Below are 25,140 nucleotides of genomic sequence, written 5' to 3' on the forward strand. Positions count from 1 at the left end.
AAATGCCTTGGCATTTGTTAGCACATTAAATTAGAACTGGCCTGTGACCCCAAATATCCAAATGATGTCTTACTAGAAGGCATGCAGTACAGTCAAAAGAGCACAAGATGGGGAGTCTAGAAGACTCAGGTTCCAGAAGTAAACTTGCTCCTACCTTTGCCCCCTGATGGAGGGTAAAGCATTCCTCTGAGTGAAAATTTCAAGCCACAGACTCTCAACTTTTCACCAGTACTCTTTGTCTGAATTCCTAACGCATCGCCTAAATAAGTCGGTTTCTGATATTTGCCGACGCCTTCCATTTATACGTTTATCTGGTCGTTCACCCAGTTATCGGCAACCCAATCGGGCATTCAACAAATTCCACTTGTCCACAAACAGCTCCTTTCCTCTTAATTGCGTGGGGAAGACCACCGCAAAACGCACACGACCGAAGCCACCCTCCGCAAGCTGACATATGACACATAACACGGTCTACTGCGTGGACCCTTTGAAAACGTATTAGTCCTGTTGTCTCCAGAAACCGGTAAACGTCTCAGAAATTTCTATTTCATCATTTTAACCATAACTCTCAGACAGTCTGTCACACCCAGAAGCAGTGAAAATGCTTGGTCCAGCATATGTCTTGAATTTCATGGAGAAAATGTGGCCACCACAGGCAGAAAAGAGAGCAGAAGACTTCAGTCTTCTCTCAGAAACGTTCGCTCAGACGCTGAGTGACCTTGGGCAGGCCACTCACCTGGCAAAATAAACCAACCGCATGGCGGCCAAAGGCCTGAAACACCAGGTTGGGCTCAATGAGAGGAAGCGGCAGATTCTATCTCGCTTTTGGGCTTTGAGCTACCGGAGGACGCATTCCACTTCTTAACCACTTGTGTAGCCCCATCATGGAAATGTAAGCTAAGCTACCTGCCATGTTCCAGGCTGTGTCCTCACCCGGAAGGCAAGTGAATGGGATCCATGGTTAAGCAGCTGCAACACAGTTTCATTTTTCTCTAATGTCCATCTATTCGGCCCTTACTGTTCCCCCACCGAATGCCCTTTTTTCCCTCTCGGAAACGGTCCCCGGAAAATGCTCTCTCCTGCTAAAATTCATCCAGCTTCCACCTACAAAATATTTAATGATTCTTCTTGTGTGCCAGGCACCGTGCCCCCTGTGGTTCCCTGGCTGCCATTTCCAAAGACCTCAGTGAGTCTTGGAGTTCGGAAAGGATGCTAAGAAGAGAACAAATGAAGGGGTCTGACCCACAGGCAGTCACATCAGCAAGTCCCATCTGCCAAAGGCGGGACCTCGCCCACAGATGTTGTCCCTGAAAGGGCAGTCGTGAGTTTTGCAGCTCCAGGCTCCATGGCCGGCTTTTTCTCCAAGGAAAGGGTCGCCCTGAGGTTTGAAGGGCTAAGAGTCCTGAGCTCTTAGCTCATCCATATTACTTCTCCCCCAACCCCCGGTCGGGACCATTGTCTAGAGGAAATAGGAGTGTGGTTTGGAGGTGGGGCGGGACAGGGGGGAAGCTGGGCAATTATGGAAACTCAACTCACTGTATATTAGAATAGGGAGTCCCAGCAGGACCAAGAAGGTGTCAGAAGGATGGAGAAAGGAAAGCGCGACTGGCCCGTTACCAAAACTATGGCAAATCTTTCTCCCTCTGGGCTCCGTCCTGTGTAACACGGAGGCATGCCCTCAAAACTCAGAACTGAATCTGACATTAATCAGATTTTTCAGTTTGCTTATTTATTTTGAGAGAGAGGGAGAGAGAGAGAGAGAGACAGAGATACTGCGTATGAGGGGCAGAGAAAGAGAGAATCCCAAGCAGGCTCCACACTCAGTGTGGAGCCCGAGGCGGGGCTCGAACCCACAAACCATGAAATCATGACCTGAGCAGATACCAAGAGTAGACGCTTAACCGACTGAGCCACCCAGGCACCCCTTAGATTGGTTATTTTGTAAGATAGTGATGTTTAGGGGTGACTGGGTGGCTCAGTCGGTTGAGCGTCTGACTTCTTCTTCGTGAGTTGGAGCCCCACACCACACAGCGCCCGATTTAGATCCTCTGTCTCCCCCTTCCCTGCCCCTCCCCTGCGCACATTCTCTTGCGCTCTCTCTCAAAAATAAATAAACATTGGGGCGCCTGGGTGGCGCAGTCGGTTAAGCGTCCGACTTCAGCCAGGTCACGATCTCGCGGTCCGGGAGTTCGAGCCCCGCGTCAGGCTCTGGGCTGATGGCTCGGAGCCTGGAGCCTGTTTCCGATTCTGTGTCTCCCTCTCTCTCTGCCCCTCCCCCGTTCATGCTCTGTCTCTCTCTGTCCCAAAAATAAATAAACGTTGAAAAAAAAATTTTTTTAAAAAAATAAATAAATAAACATTAAAAAAAAAGATAGTGATGTTTAGAAATGGAATCATTTCTCACTGGAAAATGTTCTGGGTTTCAAACAACAGACCCTTAGAGCATAAAGTCTTCCAAACTGGGGAGTACCTAGGAGTTATTTTTCTCTATTGATAAGATTTGATTAAATTACTATTTAAGAATTATGATAGGGGCACCCGGGTGGCTCCATCAGTTAAGCGTCCAAGTTCGGCTCAGGTCATGATCTCACGGTTTGTGGGTTCAAGCCCTGCGTCAGGCTCTGTGCTGACAGCTCAGAGCCTGGAGCCCGCTTTGGATTCTGTGTCTCCCTCTCTCTCTGCCCCTTCCCCACCTGCTCTCTCTCTCTCTCTCTCTCTCTCTCTCTCTCTCTCTCTCAAAAACAATAAATAAACATTTTAAAAATTAAAAAAAGAATTATGATACATTGATTTTAGCTAGGAATTCATAAACTTCTACAAATGGATATGTGGTTAAAAGTTAACTAAACTTCACAATTACAAATCATTTGTCAAGTCTCCCAAGTTCAAGAAGGGTTTGGCTACCATCAATTTATCAAGTGGATTCTTATCCATACAAATATAGTTGTTAATAAGCAGGTAACTTACATTGTGCTACGGGAACGATAAAGTATATATCAGATCGGGGCGCCTGGGTGGTGCAGTCGGTTAAGCGTCCGACTTCAGCCAGGTCACGATCTCGCGGTCCGTGAGTTCGAGCCCCGCATCGGGCTCTGGGCTGATGGCTCGGAGCCTGGAGCCTGTTTCCGATTCTGTGTCTCCCTCTCTCTCTGCCCCTCCCCCGTTCATGCTCTGTCTCTCTCTGTCCCAAAAATAAATAAAAAACGTTGGAAAAAAAAAAGTATATATCAGATCAAAGATTATTTGAGGACAGGGATCATATTAAAATCATGCCCGTAGCCCCACAGTGGCCTGGCATATAAAAATCATTTAAACTAGCATAAATGGGGGCGCCTGGGTGGCCCAGTCAGTTGAGCGTCCTTTCTCGGCTCAGTTCATGATCTCGCTGTTCTTGAGTTTGAGCCCCCATCAGGCTCTGTGCTGACAGCTCAGAACCTGGAGCCTGCTTCGGATTCTGTGCCCCCCTCTCTCTCTGCCCCCTCCCCTGCTGGCACTCTGTGTCTCTGCCTCTCAAAAATAAATAAATATTAAAAAAAAAACTATAAAGTAACGCAAATGAATGAACTACTGAATATAGTAATTCTGTAAGTACTCAGTAAGTGTCCTTGAATGATGTAAGAAATGAAGGAGAGACTTTGTCATATGCTCATCATAAACAGTTAACCATATATAAAACTTAAGGGGCGCCTGGGGGGCTCAGTCAGTTAAGCGTCTGACTTCAGCTCAGGTCATGTTTTTCCAGTGCCTCAGTCTTCTGCCCTCTTTAACACTTTCTGTAGGCCATTAACCATCCAAATCTGTGCCAATGGGACATTTTCCTCCAGGGGGGGGGGGGACCTTGTGGATCTAGAAGCATCCCTAATATTTTGTCCTTCCATTTAAAAACATTTCCAGAACATGCCAGATTATAAAGCCAGGCAAACAACCTTCTAGAACAAACCCCCTGAGATGAGTTTCATGTGCAATAAAAGGAGTTGATAATGAGCCAGAAAGGAGTGATGTTGATAGAACTGTCCCACATCTAAATGGAGATTAGATTCCCATTTGACCTGGCTTTGTAGCCCTCTCTTTAATCACAGCGTATTTGATATTCTCTTCCTTGAATGAACTCATTTTCATCGTGGCTTTGGTCACAAGATTAAAGAATCGCTAACTAATTGTTCCAAGTAAGCAGAGCAATTCTCCCCGACTCCAATCCCGACTCCCAGCGGTGCCCGCCGCCTGGCCTTCCGTCGTAAGACACTTCAAGCCTGACCTCTGCAGGTGGAGAACGGAAGTGCACAGGGCCCAATCGATTGTGGTCTTTCTTTTTAAAAGCCCACCGAGTTCTGAAAACACAAACGTTCACACTAGGTACGACAGGGACACTGATAGAATATGTTGGCCTCCCCTTTCATTTTAGAAGTTGCTTTTTTGAAAGTAGCAACCATTTGACTGAAAAGCATTTAAATTCCATCTGCATATTAACTTTGTCCCGGCTAACCATTAATTCTTTCTGCCCATCGAGAAAAACCCAAATGCCTTAGCTGAACTGAGATCCTGGAATCATGCGGGTTAAAAAATGTCCTGATCGGCCCCACCTTTCTCTAATCAAACAAATTGCTCTTTGTCCAGTGACCAAATCCCCCCCTTTCCACCACCATGCAGCCCAGGTTGCCATAGCTACCTTGGATGTCTATTTACCACACAAGGGATCAAAGCCAGGAGACATCCACACACGCACTTAGCCTTAAAACTTGCTGGAATGTCTGCGGATAACATGTGCCCACAAATTAAAGGATTTGCCCACAGCCTATGCGGTCCACAGCCGAGCAGACTACGAAAACGCACTTCATAATGAATGGCGAGGAAAAGCCACCGAGAAATATTTCAGAACGACCCTATTTTAAATTCTGGTTAGTTACAGTATCTTTCAAGCTCAGTGTTGGCACAAATGAGAACAGAAATGCCTTTTACAGTTTTAGAGGCTTGACTTTCAAATGAAGGAAGCCATCAAACATAGTCGGATGCTGTAGGGGAGTCCTGTTTTAAGACCTATCGCTTCTAATTCCAAGCCTGGCACGCACAGGTAGCCTGCCTTTCGGAGCGGGTAGGATTCCTCCCCAGAATTCTGCCTAATTTGCTGTGTCTCATTCTCCGTCACTGTTCTCTGCCTTCATTCACCTCACCATTTGTTCAATGAGGATCAAACTGCCACCTCGTTCTCTCCTGGGGATGTGACAGAGAATAAATAGATCGCGTTGGTAAAGGACTTTCTAATCCTCAAAGGAAAGATGAATACAAAGACATTCATTATGAAACCAGATGTCCTTGGGCATTTTAATTCCAATCTGAAGAACGCAAAACAGGCCGAGTCACAGCTTCCTTGTAATAGCACCAGGCTGGCCTTGCAAGAATTAGCAGCTGCTTAAAGCATTGGCTCACTACCTTGTTTTTCCCTTTCACACTCGTGTTAGTCTATCAGAAATAGAGCGCGCACCTTCTTCTCTTCGCGTGTTTTGGGAAGTCGTCGGGATATTAAAAACACAAAATACGTCTGGTAGGCAATTTCGTCTGGAGCAGCTGATTTTTTTTTTTTTTTTCCTAGCTCGAGAAAGAATTATGAGTGGTGCGCTCTTTGGGGAGGGTATCGGCCGTTGCAGGAATGCCAGAGGGAAACCTGTTGTTTTTGGCCGGCCTCCTACAACAGGTGGCCAGGCCTTTCCTTTTGCCTGGGGACACGGCAAATTCCTTCTCAAGGAAGTTTGAGGAGAGTGTCCCATTTAGGACCAGAGTGCAGAGAAAGATTGGCACACACTTTAAAATTACTTCCTGATAAAGGCAAATCAGGTTCACACTTCTCGTCTGTCCTAATTCGGCGTGACCTTAGGAACCCTCAAATAATATTATCCTTCTATGCGGTTTTTTTTTTTTCTGCCACCCTGGCAGAAAGTTAAACCCCCCCTCTGAACCTCATTGCAGGGCAAGCAGCTTTCTAATTCTGCTGGCCCTGTCTGGCTACCCGCTATGGCTCGTACGTGGCAGGGGTCTCCTGGCTGCCGCACCATTGTTCAGCACTGTGCAGCCCTAGGGGCGGATCACTCCTCAGCGAAGAGATTGCATTTCATTGCAGAGCTGATGACACAGGGACCTGTTTGATAGTGAACGCTGCAAATCCGGCTGAGGCTGCCGGGCTGGGATGGCAAATTGGCCGGTGGGTGCGATTCACCCTGCCTGGTCGCGGCGGTTTGGCCCGAGAGAAACTCAGATCAAGTCAGGATTAATCCACACCAAGAACTCCACCACTCATCCCCTCCACATTGTTGTTCTAGCTGCCGTGGAACAATGTGTTCGATTCTTGAAAGGCTGGACTGCCCCGATTCTTTGGGTGAGCAATGACCCTCCCTCTCTCTCCCCCTTCCTCCCACCCCCGCGGCATCCCACCCTCTTTTCCAGTACCGAACAGGCCAAAACATCGTTAGGCACACAGAGTCGCGAGATTCAAAAGTCGTTCGCTCACTAAATAACGAAGGAGCCATCACATGTGTACCCTTAGAACTTCAACGCCGGGCTGAATTCCAGTTCGCGCGAATGCCACGGCGAGCCAGGCATGGGGAAGATCATGCCAAGCCGGACAGCCTGCCTTTGGCATCGGGCACAGGGAGTGCCACCGTTCCACAGGGATCGTGTGGGAACAGGGATTCTGAAAACTGAGCTCAGACACCACCAAGGAGAGGACAGGTGGCCGTGCCCGGGATCAAATGACTTCTTTGTTCCAGCTGAGGACCTTTGTCAAAAATGTTTTGCGTTCCTCTTTCTCCTTTTAAATCCTTCCCATTTGGGCTTCTCGCTCCTTCCCCCCATCCCATCCGGCGGCTCGACATAAAAAGAATGGGATCAGTTGTGGGTTTGCAGAACTAAAAGAAACCGAGCCTCGGCCCCACGATCTCCATCCAGCAAGGCAAGGGCAGTTCACTGAAAACACACGGCACTTGCTGATCTAAACGTGCTTCCCTGCATTCACAGAAACTTGCCAAGCACGCTGGCTTAGGGGGCGAGCGGCAGAGGGTCTCTGCGCTCGACCAGTGGGGGCTCTGCACCTCCTCCCGAGGCTGCAGGAAACGGACGGAAAGTTCCAAACCCCTCGCCCAGGCCCCCAAAAGGAAAGTTTTGCTTCCTATGCAAATCACTTCCCCCAAAGCTGTCGGAGTGGAGGGTGCTGAACTCATCTAGAAAAAGATGTGAAGAGCTTTTCTGGCGGTAACACAGATGCTAACTCTTCCTACCCAGATTTATTGAGAGCTGGCAAAAGCAATTTACACTCCTCTGGTCAATTTTCTGCCGTTGCCAGCCTGCCGGCATGTTTTTCCAATCTTGCCTTCCCTTCCTAGGAGCAGTGATCTTGATATTTCTCTATTGACATAAGAGTCTTCCATAACTTTGAGTAAGTTGTAAATGGCACCTTTTCTTGGCTTCGTACACCCACTTTTTCCTTTTCCTTTCTTAATGGCAAAGCCATAAACCTCTGCCTGGGCTGATAAGGAATGTTATCACTCTGCCCCGAAGCCACGGAAGAGGCTGTCGGTTTAGAATTCCTTTCAGAGACTCATTTAAGTAATCCCAAGCCTTTCTCAGCTCACCGCGTCAGCGTTGTCTTCTTACGGCCAGAAGCAACACAGTTTCACAACTGCTGGAACAGAAAAATAAATCTGCATTTTTCTGGAAGGGCCGGCCGTCTGGGCTCATTTCGGGCTGGTTCCGCCTTCTCAGCCGCAAACACAGTGAAGTGCTCAGAATGGGAAGCCAAAATGAGATAAGACGCCCCGTGTAATTCTTTTTCAGGATATTCAGTTATCTTTATTCTAACCCAAAGCACAGGATAGAAGCTTCAAAAAAAGCTCGAGAAAGACCCCGCACGACACAGCCCGGCGACTGCAAACTGGAATTGATTTACATATTCGACAAACCGCTTTTCAGCCCTTTACAATGACTGGCTGACATCACCGATCACCATTAGAGGCAAAGCGGGGCGGGGGGGGGGGGGGTGTGGAAAGCCGGGGGGGGGCCCTCAGGAAATCGGCTCCTTCGGTTCCCTCAGGAAAACGCAGCCCCGACTTTCCGCCAATGGATGGACGTGGACAGCATGTGCTAATCCAGAAGGCTCGCCGGAGTACCATCGCGGGGGGCCCAGGCTGCGCCCTCCCGCCCCACCGGCCCGTAGAGCCCCCGGAGCTTACCTGCCTCATGTTTAGAATTCCATGACCCATCCGGCAGGGAGCGAGCTGCCTCGAAGCCCACGCCGCGGTCTTCGGAGGGGAAACACCAAACCCAACAGCAGCCCGCAAGACAAAAGCAACTCAGGGAGACCCACAGGCAGCAAAGAGCACGTTTTCTTCCTTTTTCTTTGATCTGTTGCTACACGCACTCTGCCCAAGACAATGTCAAGTTTCTCAAGCTTTCCTTCCCCAGCCTATGAAAAGTCGGGCTCAGGGCAGCAAGGACCGCCTGGCTCTTATTTCAAATCGGGGCTCCGAGCCGTCGTAGGCGGCTGGCTTGGGCCCCGGAGGAGCCCCGCCAATCAGGAGGAAGGGGTGGGTCCTGGGAGCCCGAAAGGCCGCCTCCGCGAGGATTAGAGAGCTTTCGGGATTTAAATGGCTGGAAGCCGCTGGAAACGGTGCGAAAGCTCCCAACGTGAAGCCTGAGTGCTGTTCTTATCTCGCTGCCCCGGGTCCGCTCGAAGCGTAACTGACTAGTTTCGACCCTAAGGCCCGGAAAGTGACCCAACCGTGTTTGGAAAAGGGCATCTGGCACCGAAGCCCTACTTGGGCGGAGACGCTGGGGAGGAAACCAAATGGTTTGTGCGGAACACCTTCACTGACGGGAGCACTCGGGGGAGGACGGTGCCACCCACCTCATTTCCATATAGACGAACTGGAGATCCAGCCCAAAACACCCAAACCGAAAGGGGAAGGTGCACGCAAATGTGTTGGAAAGCGGCAAGGGAACAAGAATCGTTATCTGTTGGGAGCCCGAGGCATAACTGCCCAGAATACTGTTATTCGAAAAATAAACGCTGATGTGTCCTTAAGAAGAAAATGACTAAAGGAAGCCTATGTCCCTTTCGCTAGGGTTCGCCTTCCCCACAGGGTTGAATGTGGTGAGCTTATGAACAGGGCCTAGCTGGCCATCAGCTCAGTAGGATAGGAGGAAAGCTGGCTGGCTTCTGGTAAACTTAAACCCGGACTGATAAAGAATTCCCGAAGTTCGCTTGCTAAACTTCACATAAACAGGAACTTTATTCAACTCTCAGCCAGCATGATGTCAAGGCAAATCGACCTTTGGATTTCAAAAAAGTGCACGTCGAGCAAAGACTACTTCCTGTGGCACCAGTGGCATCGTCCCCCCCCCCAAAGAGTGGCCAAAATGATTCTTTTGTGAGAATAATTCCGTATTTTTAAATTTTTGTATAACAGGTTAGCAGGTAACCAACGGGCAGTTTCAAAACTGTCATCTGCGTACCCAGTTCTATGAAAACTCAGCAGCCCAGTATCTGCTGGCCAGGAGGTCCAAAACCCCACCCCAGCCCCCCACCTTGGTAGGCCAAGGGCCCGCCTAGTGACACAGGCTGGCTTTAGTCCACTTGTCCTTACTTCGGAGCCCTTCAGTTACGACCCAGCCCAACCTCAGCGCTCCTCACTTGGGGTCAGATCATTCTCCGCGGTGGGTGCCGTGCTGGCCGTTGTGGGATGTTGAACAGCGCCGGGGTCTAGGCCCCCTAGACGCCAGTAGCTTTCTCACGACAATCAATAATAATCATGCGGGGGCGGGGGGGGGGGGACGTAAAATCATGCCAGATTGAGAACCATTGATGTACCAGCTCTGAGATATTGGTTCTCAAGCCAGAGCGCGCAAGGAGACTTCTGGGGAGATTGCTAAAAATGCAAATCCCAAAGGCCCTGCTCCTGTTCTAAGGGAATCTGATCAATTGCTTTGAGGAGGAGCCTGAGAATAGCATTTCTGACGCACAAAGGACTCCGATTTGCTTTGAGATGTACTGTACCTATCCCTGCCCTAGGTATGCCCTCAGCCCCAGGACATAGGGAGCGACCCCGAGCTGCTGCCATTAAATATCACTCGAGTTAAATCCCAAGGCGCACCTAATTTATCACCTTCAACAAAAGCTTCTCACAACTGCATGTGCCTTCTGCGGTCATCATCTCAAAGGTACATATGAGCTGGAATTTCTTCTCACCATCACCGTGCCCTTTCAAAGTTTCATCCGTCTTTCTTCTCCTTTACCCACTCCCCTACCATCGTACACGGTCAGATGCCACCACTCTCTGTTGCTTCCCCAGAATGCCCCAAGACGAAGTCATCCCTTCCCTCCTCTATGCTCATAAAGCCGTTTATAGACACCCAGTAGCGTGCTGGCAAATGTTTGACAACCAGCTCTCCAAAATTAAAAAAAAAAAACAAAAAAAGGCAAGATTTGTAGTCGCGTTTGCCAATTTCCGCGGTGTAAGAACTCGCTCCGTTCCCACCACCAGGACACTGAACAGAGTTAGAAAGGGTGGCGCCGGATCGGCGCTGTGGTCATACACTCTCGTCTCTCTCGTATTCAACTATGCCACGCCGGAGGGTAAGAATGGCGTTCTCTTCGTCTTTGTAACCCCAGCCACTCGCAATGTACCCGTTGTGCAGTAGGTGGGCAACCGACATGCATGGGGAGAAAACGCAATGCAATGTGCAGCTCAGACCGGAGTGCATGATGAGAGACCAGCCTTCTAAAACAGAACCTCGGATTCCCGGGTGTATTTGTGAGACACTATATTTTTTATGTTTTTATATGAAGGCATCCCACACGTTCGCATCCACATCTTTACACAGTTCTATCAGCTGTAGATTGCAAAGACCTCCAGGAGGAATATAGACAGTCACCCCTGGGAAGTACAGGAAAGGTAAGAGGTACGGTAATTGATGACGGTTATTTCCACCATCTTCTCCTTATGCACTAAGACAGGAATGCTAACGGTGGTGTCATTAGCAAACACCACTTGCGAGTGCCTCCTGTCAGCCAAGCATCTTGCCAGCTTCTTCACCGACGTGTGCCATTTAATGTCCGCCAAAATACCACAAAATAGACATCACCGTCGTCAGGCTAAGAATGAGCAGACACGATCATGGAGGCACAGTAAATAGCCCAAGATCGTAGTGTTATAAATCGCTGTACCAGGAATCAAGTGTTTGGGATTAGAATTTTTCTGCTTTTCGTTGTAAAACATGCTGTCTCCGGAAGTGTTCAGAAGCTGCCTAAAGAAAGTGGACGGCGTGAAAAACGAAGTCTCCTTCATTTATAAATACGCCAATATAATTTTTAAAAACTTCCAATGAAATAAATGGCCCCTTGGGGGTCGTCCATCGAGCGAACATTAGATCCGCTCATTGGAAACGGTGTAGGCAAGTCAAGCGAAACAAGGAAAGAAACTTGCTTCACCAAAGGAGAGGATGCCCCCTTCCCCAGTGTGTGATTAACAGCGTTTGCCGATGACAGCTGAAGGGATGTTGTAGTCTTAATGGAGCCTAGATGACAGTCCTGCGTGGTTATGTGCGGGTCTGGTGATAAACAGACCTGCACAGCAAATGGAACAGGTGCCTGGACAGGTGGCCCTGGGCAGGCCCTCCTGGCCACGGATGGATATTAGCATGGCACCTGACAAGTGTGCCGCCTCTTTCTGGATTCTATTAGGGTCAAAGCATATGGGATTAGCACTTGTGTGCATAAATAATGGCTGACCGTCAGTAACGTCGTATGGTTTATTGAAATATGTGTCGGGACACGACATTAAAAGTCAGTGAAAACCAAGCTGAAATGGCCTAATCGGCCACTTGGAAAGCGTGCTTGGTGCAAGTGAAGTCTTTGGGGTCTATGGAAAGAGTGTACTTATTCTCCTGCAGAGGATCCAGGAAGCCAGTCGCTTTATACTTGTGGCGGCAGAGGAAATTTTGAGGAATACTGTATTCGAGGTAATTCGTGAAGTTGCTTTAAGTTGACAACAACACAGGTCCCTGCTTAGAAAAAAAAGGGGGGCGCCTGGGTGGCGCAGTCGGTTAAGTGTCCGACTTCAGCCAGGTCACGATCTCGAGGTCCGGGAGTTCGAGCCCCGCGTCAGGCTCTGGGCTGATGGCTCAGAGCCTGGAGCCAGTTTCCGATTCTGTGTCTCCCTCTCTCTCTGCCCCTCCCCCGTTCATGCTCTGTCTCTCTCTGTCCCAAAAATAAATAAAACGTTGAAAAAAAAAAAAAAAATTAAAAAAAAAAAAAAAAAAAAGGAAGGGGCGCCCCGGTGGCCCAGTCGGTTGAGCGTCCGACTTCAGCTCAGGTCATGATCTCGCAGTTGGTGGGTTCGAGCCCCGCGTCGGGCTCTGTGCTGACAGCTCAGGGCCTGGAGCCCGCTTTGGGTGCTGTGTCTCCCTCTCTCTCTACCCCTTGCCCACTCACACCCTGTCTCTCTCTGTCTGTCTCTCTCTCAAAAATAAACAGTAAAAAACAAAAAATTTAGAAAAAAAGGAAAATCCTGCCTAGCATTCTTACAGCACGTCACCAAAAAGCAAGTTTCTACTCGCTGAGTGCGGGCGTTCTTGAAGTGCATTTCTTTCAGTTGCTTGATGGAAGCACTGAGGGATACCAGAAGCACGGGGGGTAATTTGGAGTTCGTTTTTGGTGTTAGTGTGGCCAGTAAACTGGCTGATGGACTTCGAGCAGACGAACGGACATCTTTAAGTCCAGATTTTTCAGGGGGCAGTTGGGCATATTATGGGCTGAATGTTTGTGTCCTCCCACAATGCTTATGTTGAAATCCTAACGCCTAATGGACCAAGACAGATAAAATCATAAATGGGAAAGGGTTTTTGGTAACTATTGCTTGTATGAATGTTTTGGATGACAGACACTGGGAAGAAGGAAAGAAATCTGTGAATACAAAAACGGAAGGAATCGACACCCTGTGAGAAACGGTTTCGGAGAACGGAGCCTAAGGACAGACCTGCAGACAGGACGGAGCTGACTAACTGGGCAGGGTTTTCAATACACTGAACTTGCTATTTCCTCACTTGAAAACTAAGGACGTGAAACAAATCATGCTATTTAAAATTTTAATCATAACTTACTACGTAATAATTCTCTGCGTTTAGGGGTGCCTAGGTTAAGTATCCGACTCTTGAGTTAGGCTCAGGTCACGATCTCACGGTTCATGAGTTCGATCCCCATGTTGGGCTCTGTGCTGACAGTGTGGAGCCTGCTTGGGATTCTCTCTCTCCCTCTCTCTCTCTGCCCCTCCCCCATGCGCATGCATGTGCTCTCTCTCTCTCTCTCTCTCTCTCTCAAAATAAATATATAAACATTTAAAAAATAATAATAGTTCTCTGCTTTTAGAGGTGAAACATTCTGACATTTCCTAGTTTTTGTTGATGAACTAAATATGGCTGATCCCTCATTATTTTCCTCTTAGTAATCTGGTAAAGCTTAATGCATGAACTTGGCAATGGTTTTCATATACTCCTCCCGCTGTCAAATATTCTCTACACTCCCAATTAAACCTTCTGCTTCATGTCAACGCAATAATATCCTGCTTCCCCAAAAGTAAGTCTTCGGCTTCCGAGTCATCTGCTTTTTTGCTCCAGTTTTGTGCCGAGATTTGCAAGGAGAAAGTTATTACAATGATTTATTTATTTATTTTTTTACTTGCCTTATTAACCCCTTTCCTAGGTTCTGAGGTCGGTAAGGCCTGCGTCAGTCAGGGCTCTCCAGAGAAATAGAACCAGTAGGATATATAACGTACATCTTGGGATTTATTTCAAGGACTTGGCCTGTGTGACTGTGAGCACTGATAAGTTTGACATCCATAGGGCAGGCTGGCAGGAGCACATCCTACAGTTTTGAGGCCAACTTTCTTCTTCCTCAGGGAAACCTCAGGTTTGCTCTTAAGGCCTTTGACTGATCGGACGAGGGCCCCCCACATTCTCAAAGATCGTCTCCTTTACTCTGAGTCGACTGATTGTGGCTGTCAACCACATCTGCAAATGCCTTCAAAGCAACCCCGAGATCAGAGTTCGATTGAATAACTGCTGACTACAGCCTGGCCAGTGGACTGTTGTATATCCCTGATGACAACAAGCACACAGTATATGGTCGATTAGTTAAGAAATGTTTACTGAATCGCTGCAACTAACGATAATTGCAAAACCTCCGTCAGTAGAAGGCTCTCTTCTTTATAGATAATGAAATTTTGCTAATAGACTTATCATGTGCTTCTCAACCACAACACTGGAAGGGAGGAGCTCTAAAATGTTGAAATAAAATGATTTCCAACTGATCATTCTATCCCAAGTCAGACTATTCATCAAATGTCAGGACCGAACGCCACTACTTTCGTAGAAAGACGCAAACATGTTGCATCCCTTCTACTCTTTCTTTGGAATCTACTCAAAGATGTGTTTTAGCAAAAGGAGGGAATTAAACCAAGGAAGATATGGCAACGGGTCTCAGAAGCAGAGAAACCAACTTGAAGAGAAGTGAAGACGATAGCTGGGGCAGTCTTAGAAAGCCCCTGTCTGAGCTATGGCAGGATGATGGAGAACTCCCGGACAGAGGTCTCCGGGGGGGCTGGGGGGATGACACTGATGGATCACATTTGAGGATGAACAGGTGCACGTAGATATAAGCAAAAGGTGACACTATCATTAATTCCAGGAAGAGCGAAAGAATGCCCATAGAAGGAAGCACAGTCCTAAAACACTCCTGAAATCGGGAGTGATCTCTGATACAGAGACCGAGGCAGAGGCTACCGGCAGCCAATCCAATACCCAGCTTCCCCTTGTTTCTTTCCAACAGAGCTTCAATGTATTTGGTGGCAGAAATGTGCCGGACCGAAGAACATTTCCCCGTCTCCCTTGCAGGTGTGGCTGGTGATGTACAACTATATGGCCAATGGAATTTTCATAGAAGCTGCTGTGGAAGGCTTCTGGGAAAGCTCTGAAAAGAGATGCACAGTTTGCCCTTCGCGGTTCCCAATTTCCCTACCGGGAATACGGATGCGATATCTGAGGGGCTGGGGCCATTCTGGAACCGTGAGAGGGACGGAACAAGTGGTAAAGCTGGAAAATAGCAAAGGCAGAAGGGTCCTGGATTCCTGAGGACATCTTAGAGTCTCTGAATGAGCCCTGAACTTCATGTTCTGTGAGAAAAATAAATTGCTGGGGTGCCCGAGTGGCTCAGTCAGTTAAGCATCTGACTCTTGATTTCGGCTCGGGTCATGATCTTACGGTTTGTGGGATCGAGCCCCGCATCGGGCTCTGTGCTGACTGCACCTGGGCAGAGCCTGCCTGGGATTCTCTCTCTCTCTCTCTCCGTCTCTCTCTGCTCCCTGCTCTCTCTCTCTCTCTCAAAATAAACAAGCAATTTAAGAAAAAAGAAAAATATGGGGCGCCCGGGGGGCTCAGTCAGTTGAACGTCCGACTTGGGCTCAGGTCATGATCTCGAGGTTCGTGAGTTGAGTCCCACATCGGCCTCTCTGCTGTCAGTCCGGGGCCCGTTTCAGATCCTCTGCCCCCCTCTCTCTCTCTGCCCCTCCCCCACTCATGCTCGCTCTCTCTCTCTCTCTCTCTCTCTCTCTCTCAAAAATAAATAAGCATTAAAAGAAAAAGAAAAAGAAAAAGAAATTGCTAATTCTTTCTGATCCTATGCGGGATGTTAAAGATACGGTCTAAAATTCATAAACCAAGAAACAGCAATAAAAGCATGTTACAGGAAATATGAAAGTACATATCAGAGGAAATCTTTATGAGTTGAAAGCGATTGCTCCCAGAATGGAGTGGTGGTTTTCATTACAAGTCGTTCATATATTTGTACTTTGAACATGGATTACTTTGATACAAATTAAAAATAATTAAAAATAAACAAGAAGATACTCCGCGGTGATTAAATCAATTTCTCGGCCCTTGAACTCACTTCCTGTATCAGCAGTGTGTTATGATTATCTGGCCCGTAGTTAACCAAAGAGTCAGGGTAGAGCATTCGAGAAGTTACGTGCCTGATGGCGCATTTTGAACCTCAGGGGCAATGTCACCATGTCACGCACATATGATCTGATTGGCATTTCCTCTTTCCCCCACCACAGATTTAATTTGCTCAGAGTTTATGACTGATTGGCCATGTAGAGTGGGAAATAAGCATATTAAGACAGCCCTGATCCAAACTGCTTTAGACTAACATTCTTTCAGAATCAAGGCAACCCTGATGCCTTAATAACTGATCAGACTAATTTAAAACAACAACAACAATTTTTCTTCTTATTCCTAACTGGCATCATCCTTGATTTAAATTCATTTTTAAAAATTGGGTTTAAGTAGGGCAGGAAATAACTGGTTACTGTTCTTTATATTATTACCACGTTACTTCTTATTCTTTTCTCTCTCTCTCATTTTTCTTGCATAAGAAACGGGTTAGTCTCTCAAACCTTTAATATTTTAATACTCAAAGCTGATTTTTAAATTAGCCTTAGAGATGAAAAACAACATTCACTTATGTGATTCAGATCTCAGTTTTTATATGTTAGGAACAAACAAATCAGGCTGGTTCTTTGATAATCACATGGACAGAAGGTGAATAGAAATTTTAATCAAAAGAAGCTTTGCACAGGATTTGCGCTCCTTGGTTGTAAAAAGACAATGCTTTATCCTTTAGATTGACACTTCTCCAATGCACAGAAAGACTGCAGGCATGGCTGTATTTTTTTCCCCCTGATTGGCAGAAACCCTCTCCCACTCCACACATAATATCTATACTTGGATTTAAGATGGAGGAAAAGATAAAAGCTACTTCAGAATCATGGTTTACATGTCTCTTTCCTCTGCTAGACACAGATGAGGGTGTTTTTCTGCTCTCTTTTCATAGCCAAGAAAATAATAGTTGCTCTCTTTTCCTTATAACTAGATGGCTCATCATGGGTTTCTCCTCTGCTGGGAACCACTTATGGAAATTCACACATACTGAGATCGGCTTTCCTATACTATTCCCCTGATGCAATATGCAAGATAAACATATTGAGTCGCGGCAGGGAAAAAAAAGGCAAACGTTGAGTATCAGTGCCTTAGCTTTCTCCGTATTTACTGAGGAGCTCTTTTAAATGTCTGGGAAACTGCATTCAAATGAAGCTTCGTTTTCGTTCTCCTTCGATGTAGTAATTTACAAAAGGAAAGGCTTATACTGTTTGTCTATTTTATAAATGTGCTATCTATTTTGTGTTTTAAAATATTTTTAATGTTTATTTATTTTTGAGAGAGAGACAGACCGTGAGCAGGGGAGGGGCAGAGAGAGAGAGAGGCACAGAATCCGAAGCAGGCTCTAGGCTCTGAGCTGTCAGCACAGAGCCCGACGTGGGGCTCGAACCCACGAACTGTGAGATCATGACCTGAGCCGAAGTCGGACGCTCAACCGACTGAGTCCCCCAGGTGCCCATGGTGCTATTTAAAATAATTTCAGTGTGAGTGATTTAAATAACGTCATACAGTGACCAAGATAACCGTACTCTTATTTGTAGCTTTATCTGTGTTCTATCCGAAAGCCCTACCGATATTTCTCCTAAACTCCCATCTGTGTGGGGGAAAAGATAATTTCGTTATGGTCATCTCTAGAAACCAACCAACTGGCTCTACTTATCTTCAACTGGGCAAACTAATCTAACCCAATTAAAGGGATCTAAAACCAGCTGCTCTAGGAGGTCTAACTTAGTTAAACCTTAAAGTAAAAAGTGGACACCCGCACTAAAGGGATGTGCTATCGAATACAATAGAGACCAGCAGGAGGGACTTGTGCTGAGTGGAAAGAGAGGAAATGAAAGGAGTCCCGGATCTGTCATGGCGAGACCGGTTATGCGTTCGGCCTTCTTGAAAATGGAGCACGTTTCTGATGTGTACATGACTCCCATCTCTCTGACTCCACAACTCACGCTCTTTCCAGAACGCGGTGCTGCCACCCCGGTCCCAGGTGCGGCTCTCCCATGGAAAGAGGCATCAAAGCCCAGCACGCCAGCGCATGCCTCACCGCAACACTCCCTCATTCCCTGTGCCTCCTTCAGGGGTGTTTGGGATTCACCGCGTGGATTGCGATTCGGTTCTGAAATCACCAACCTCAATACGCCTCCCAAAGTATCTCACGCTGCACCTTCGAGATAAGTTTACTTATCTTGTAAACACCTTCAGGAGCGTACTTTGAGTGTATCTTTGAAAACACACTGGAGCACTTTGATGATTTCTCTTTACCTTTAACGGTTTTCCAACCTGGGGATGGGTTCATTTGATCACCTGTAGGTAGGGGGAAAAACCCACACACGTGCCTGCCGATGGGGTATTCCTCATGGAAAATGATGGTACTGTTGTGCTATGCAGGGCAGGGTATGAAATTTTAGGGCCATTTCTCTAGGACTGTAAATGAGGTTTTTCCTTCTTCATTCAGAATTTCTCAAAGGCTTTCCCGTTGGAATATGTCTCTGTGATTCATTTCCACAGTTAGGAACACGGCCCGTAGAGGATCTTGCCTTGTTCAAAACTAATTAGTGCATCAGTGATTTAGCCATTGATCTCATTAGCCACATACAGATATCTGTAGATCCCTACGAATTGATTTTCGTCACTCCCAGGGCATCCAAAGACCTCGAGCGTAAAGACAAGGACTTCCTGCCAGAAAAAAAGGCTGAGGACTCTCACGCCTTAACGTCGTGCTAACAAAGAAGCAATGGCGTACCTTCTTTATGCCTGTACGGTCAGTCATTCATTCAGCAAGTATTTGTGTGGAGTGCTTACTACCTGCCACGCATCCTTTTAGGTGCTGGAGAGGCAGGCGGACAGGTCCAAACAGGCTGAGGGCTGCCCTCATCGGCACACCTTCTTAGTGGAGGGAGACAGACGAACAAATCAACAAATAAAGCGTGTCTGAGGGCGACAGAGGTTCTGGTAAGGGGGTAGGGAGCCAGTGGTGGTTGAAGCCGAGTGAGCGAGGGTGACGGTGGTAGGAGCTGGGTCTCAGGAACATGAGCGCGTGAGTGTGTGTGTGTGTGTGTGTGTGTGTGTGCGTGCGTGTGCGTTGGGGGGGCGGCGGTTGCAGGTCCCGTAGTGGCTAGTAGATCCCCGGAAGAGTTCTGGGTTTCCTTCAGAGCAAGATGGGGGGAGACTGAGGCTTGGACACCGAGGAGTGACAACAGCCAGTCGACACTTTAGAGCTCAGTGTGACCGCCGGGCCCTATTGGGCAGAAAGAAGGTCGCTGAGGAAGCTGTTTTGTTCAACCAGGTCCCCCGGGTCAGAGATGGTGATGGACGGGGGCTGGGCGCGGAGGAGGAGACGGCGAGGCTCGGGTGGACGCTGGATGTGTTGGGACCGTAGAGCCGACGGGATGGCTGGTGGGGCGGATGTGTTAAGGAGTGGACACTAGGATGACTTCCCAGTTCTCTTCTGGGACAGCTGAGAAAACGGAGTCACCATTGACTGACCTGCACACCACTGCGGGGGGCCGGGGGGAGGGGGGGAAGCCGTTTGGAGGAGGGGCCCTCTCCCTGCGACACTCCCCTGTGGGAGGGGCCGTGTGGCGGCACTGTAAAACCGTCCCGATGAAAAGAAGGTCCAGGGATGTGTGAAGCAAGCCACGGTTTCTACCACACGTGGCAAAAAACATTGCCCGTAAATACGTGATTTGTTATTCCCAACCAGTGCAGTATGGCAATGTGGCGAGGAGCACCGATCCCAGAAAGAGCCTCAGTCCAAGTGTCAACTTTGTCCTTTAATGACTGCGTGAATACGGCCCATCTGCTTATTCTCCCTCAACATTACTGTGATTTGAATAAAGCGATTTGTTTGTTTTTTTTTTAATTTTTTTCTTAATGTTTTTATTTATTTTTGAGACAGAGAGAGACAGAGCATGAGCAGGGAAGGGGCAGAGAGAGAGGGAGACACAGAATCGGAAACAGGCTCCAGGCTCTGAGCCATCAGCACAGAGCCCGATGCGGGGCTCGAACTCACAGACTGTGAGATCATGACCTGAGCCGAAGTCGGACGCTCAACCGACTGAGCCACCCAGGCGCCCCTAAAGCGATTTGTTTAAACATAATATTACTTAACATTTACCGAGGGCCTACTGAATGCCAGCCACTTGTGAGAATGTTAAATTCTCCTTTACCCCTATGAGAATAGGTCCTAATATCATTCCCATTTCCCAGGAGTGAAAACTGAGGCACAGGGAGGCAAAGTGACTTGCTGAGATCATAAAGCTAGGAGGCCGCAGATCCTCGTGTACACATTCAGGCCGACTGGCCCCTGAAAACCTGCTCTTAACCACAGAACTATAAGAGTGCAGTGCAGCGTAAAGGCTCAAAAACTGTAGCTTGTATTATGATGAGGTAACTACCAAAACAATAGAAATGCCCGATGGTCCCTCGTAAAACCCTACTCATAATCATCGCCTGACTCAGTTTCCATCTGTGCCTCACTTTCTCCCGCTCTATGTGGGGTACACAGCCTGTGCATGGCGCAAACTCTGCTGAGAAAATCAGAACAGAGCATCCATCGTTAGAAAATTCCCTTTAGAAAAATGCCCAGGGGGCGCCTGGCGGGCTCAGTCAGAAGAGCCTGCGACTTTTGATCTCAGGGTTGTGAGTGTGCACCCCAAGTTGGGAGTGGAGCCTACTTAAAATAAGAAACATAAAACAAAACAGAATCGCCCAGGGCATGGGAGTCCCGAAGAGTCAGAAAACTCATCGGAAGTGTGCAAATGTGGGCTTCTCGCTGTCGTTGGTGACATTTAAGACTAAAAGTTACATGGTTTCCAGATACGGAACAGGAAACAATTGCTCAGACGCGCTGGCCAGTAGGGGCGGGGGGTGGGGGTGGGGCGGCGGTGATACCCGGTTGCTGTCACTTTGCCCCCCATCTGAATCCCAGAAGTCTCGCCTCTGCCCCAACGTGCTTGCAGGTGGGACTGTCCTGAGCCTCTGCGCCCTCCTTCTTCCAATTAGTCACGTCCTCTGGCCTAATGAGTTTCTGAGACTAGTTTTCATTTTATTTAGGGCAAGTTTCCAGATGTGTTTTAAAATTAATCTGCTGGGGTGCCTGGGTGGCTCAGTCGGTTGAGCGACCGACTTCGGCTCAGGTCACGATCTCTCGGTTCGTGAGTTCGAGCCCGGCGTGGGGCTCTGTGCTGCCAGCTCGGAGCCTGGAGCCTGCTTCGGATGCTGTGTCTCCCTCTCTCTCTCTGCCCCTCCCATGCTCCCGCTCTGTCTCTCTCTGTCTCTCAGTAATAAATACACATTAAAAAAATCAATCAGTGCTAGTAGTGAAAGAAAACGTGACCCCTGAAGCTTCTAGCAAATACATTCCAGCACCGAAAATACTTTGGTCACACTCACGTATCTAAAAAAAGTTTAAGCGGACTATGCCACACCTATTTCTTGCTGTGTATCTCGGCAAGTCGGTGTCCTTATTCGCACACTGAAAGCATCAGTTGACTTGGCTGCCCTTTGAAACCAACTGGAAGAGATTGAAAAGATATTGCTGACTGGGTCCCCCCCCCCCCACTCTGATTTAATTGCTCTGGGCTGGGTCGGGGTGGGGAGATTGTTTTTCAAGCTCCCCCCGGGGGAATTAGAATGAGCAGTCCAAGGTTGAGAACCACAGGTTGGTCTAGATCAGCGGTTGTCAAAGTTTAGCCTGCGTCAGAATCCCCTGGAGGGCTTGTTAAAACACAATTACCGGCCCGCCCTGGAGTCTCTGATTGGGCAGGTCTGGAGTGGGGCCTGGAAATTTGCATTTCTGACAAGTTCCCAGGTGGCGGGTTTGGAAACCTCTTCTCTATATCAGGGGTCCGCAAACTCCGGCCCTCAGGCCAACTGTTAGCGTGTGGTCGGCAGAGAACGGTTTTCAACGCTTTCCAATGGTTGAAAAAAAAAAAAAAATCGAAAGCATTCTGTTTCAGGTCATGGGAAAAGTATATGAATTTCCAATTCCAGGGTCCATAAATAAAGTTTTATTGGAAGGCAGCCACACCCACTCATTAAACCAAGCTGGGGCCTGTGTGGTTTCGTGCTCGACTCTGAAGCCTGGCCTGACTGACAATGGCTGACACTGGAGCTTGGTGTGTTTACCTCGTGAAGCAGATCCGAATAGGTATGCCACCCCAAAATATGCCACTTTGGCGTCGGGATTATTTTGAGCTAAAGGCAACTGAGAACCGGGGCGCCTGACCGGCTCAGTCAGTGGAGCATCCAGCTCTTGATCTCGGGGTTGTGAGTTCGAGCCCCATGCTGGGTGTAGAGATTACTTCAAAATAAAATCTTAACAAATAAAGGCAACTGAGAACCACGGGGGAGAAGAGTGATTTTTTTTTTTTTTGGTTTATTTATTTATTTTGGGGGGGAGGCAGAGAGAGAGGGGGAGAGAGAGAATCCCAAGCAGGCTCCGCGCCGTCAGCGCAGAGCCCGATGCGGGGCTCGAACTCACGAACCGTGAGATCATGACCTGAGCCCAGATCAAGAGTCCGGTGCACGACTGACTGAGCCACCCAGGCGCCCTGAGAAGAGTGATTCTTATCATCGAAGACGGGGCGTGAGCACCAAGATGTTTGCATAAACAGACCATTCTAATATAGCCCTTATCTTCCATTAGTTTCTTCACGTATCTTCTCGTCACTTCCCCACATTTTATCATTCCTTGAAGCCCGGTCCCTCTTTTCTTTGTGAAAAGGGTAGACAAGGCTTGGAGTCTCGCGGCTTCTCTGCGTTTTGCCCCTTTTCTGTGAAGTCGTGCGCACATACGTAGTGAAAAATTGTGGGCCTTTTGTCCTGTTAATCTGACTTTCGTTAGTTTCATTCACAGGCCCCAGCGACTAAACCTAAGAGAGGGGAGGGAACGTTTTCCCCGCCTGACACTCCTTCCCCAAGAGATGGGAGAAGTTGAGGTTTGCAGCCTCCGTTCTAAAGTCCCCCTGTGCCTTCTCTCCATTGGTCGACAGATATCATAGAAGCTCGACTCCTGGTTTCTCCCCGCAGCCCTGACAGAGTGGCCTTTCATGTGGTCAGAGAGGGCCTCTTGGAAACAGCATGACTTAGGTCCCCTCACAGTACAAACACTGGACTTTGACATGATCCTATATCCTTTCTGGTAACAAATACCCAGGAAATGACCACCAAAGATCTCTACACAGCACAAACCTCAGGACATACCCACCACATATGCTAAATGAAGGATCCGAGAAAATGGTAGGCATGTCATGGGCAGGACGAAGAGGAGGCCTGCTATGTATTCCTAACCATCTGAAACCCAAAAAGTTATTTCATGGCTTTTTTTCTTTTTTTTTTTGAGGGTGGGGGGAGGGGCAGAGAGAGAGGGAGACACAGAATCCGAAGCAGGCTCCAGGCTCCGAGCTGGCGGCACAGAGCCCCACGCCGGGCTCGAACTCACGAACCGAGAGATCGTGACCTGAGCCGAAGTCGGCCGCTCAACCGACTGAGCCACCCAGGCGCCCCTATTTGATGGCATTTTAATGAAAGCCTGATACGTAAGAATTCTCTGGTGATAAGGCATGAAAACACATTCTACTGGAAATAAGCACGTGAGTTGTAAAACTTTCTTAAAAGCCCCTTCTCCTCCTGAATCATGCCCCTAATTAAATTCAAAGCCGAGTAATATCATCCACGGTTAACTAACATGGTTTTATTTCTCCCTGTTTCTCTGAAAAGATGTGTATCCTTTCAGGTAACTATTCCCTTGACAAAAAGGTTGCCATGGATACATTTTTTTTTTTAATTGAATGCTGGTATTTTAAAGCCTGTGCAATTTAGTGAGGTATACCTGGCCTGAGGGTTATACTCATTTAAGTGCCTGTCTTTAACACTAACAATTTTATCTTAATACAGTTGCTCCGTGCATTTGACATGTGGTGTTCAGGAGTAGTTGGAAATGGCGTGGGAGTTCCTGAAGGAAAAGCAAGTAAGACACATATCACCCGGCCCACCTAACTGCACTTGAATCAGCGGATGCTTCACTCGCCTGGAATTTGTCTGATCTCGGCATGTTTAATAGTGAGTCATGCAATGCATTTGCAAGGCTCCCAGGGCCCGGGGCCACGTGACGATCCTCCGTGCCTAAGTCGCTCGTCTTTGTTCAGACCGGCTGCTAATGCGTCCCACAAAGCTGACCTAATGCTACTCCAGTGGCTCTATTTTTCTTCGATGGCTCAGCCTGAACGTGATATTTAGGAAGTCGATTGTCAGGCATGCAAATCGAGAGAAAAATATGCCATATTAAATCATGACGGTTTAATAAGGTATTACTCATGGGCCAATGACTTCTGGTTCTCTCCTTAGTAGGGGCGAGTTGAAAAGCGGAACCGGCCACGGAGAAGGAATGTTGCATTTTCAGAATTCCACCTTCCCCACAGCACTGAGTGAAATACACTCCAATATCCGTAGTATGGCTGCTGTTACTCTACCTGAACATACAAGCCGCCTTACGTCCTATTTTAGCCGTAGGACATATTAGGTGGGGATGACCACCTTTGTGATCACACTTAGGTGAGATGATCATTCCAAATATCATTCCCAAAACATTCCACATGCTTCTAATGATTGCTCCACTCCATGAATACAATGGCGCCAAACACTTAGGAATGTTTCATGGTATCTCAAGAATTTCTTTTCAGAGCAAAAGACATCTTGAGAGAGTCTTCCCTTTACTACAGACAGAAATGAATCAAACAGGTATCCATTTTCCTTGGGTTCAATTGCTTTTGTTGCTGTCATCCATAGACAAGGAAGCACATTTAAGAAGACATATTTAAATCACACCCTTTGCGATCAGACGTGGCACTTTGCACGCCGAAAGGTCTGGAATTCAAGAACTGCACTGCTGAAATGCATTGATGACTTTGCCCGCCGCCAAACTATTCATTTGGTAACTTATTCCCCTGGAAGTACACTAATTAGGGTGATATGTAACAGTAACACAAAACCAGTTGTTTTCCATGGGTTGATCGTAGTTTGCCACAAGCATGCCTCTGCTCGAAAAGACCGAAAACAATTTCACATGAAGAAACTGGTTTCCTTCTTCAGTCAACAATTTAAATC

General features: G+C 47.7%; 1 protein-coding gene across 4 annotated transcripts in view; it reads right to left on the reverse strand.

Annotated features, from left to right (window-relative positions):
- The window catches only part of MID1 (midline 1), a 550,482-nt gene that overhangs the window by 142,393 nt on the left and 382,949 nt on the right, over positions 1-25,140 (reverse strand). For 2 of the 4 annotated variants that reach the window (XM_047843918.1, XM_047843914.1), the window contains exon 1: positions 8,217-8,449. The exons of the other annotated variants lie outside the window; for them this stretch is intronic. The gene's annotated coding sequence lies outside the window, so the exon portion shown is untranslated. Of the gene's footprint in view, positions 1-8,216; positions 8,450-25,140 lie in introns of those variants that run through there. 4 annotated transcript variants of the gene reach the window in all.

The sequence above is a fragment of the Prionailurus viverrinus genome, chromosome X (genome assembly GCF_022837055.1).
Source record: "Prionailurus viverrinus isolate Anna chromosome X, UM_Priviv_1.0, whole genome shotgun sequence".
NCBI lineage: Eukaryota > Metazoa > Chordata > Mammalia > Carnivora > Felidae > Prionailurus > Prionailurus viverrinus.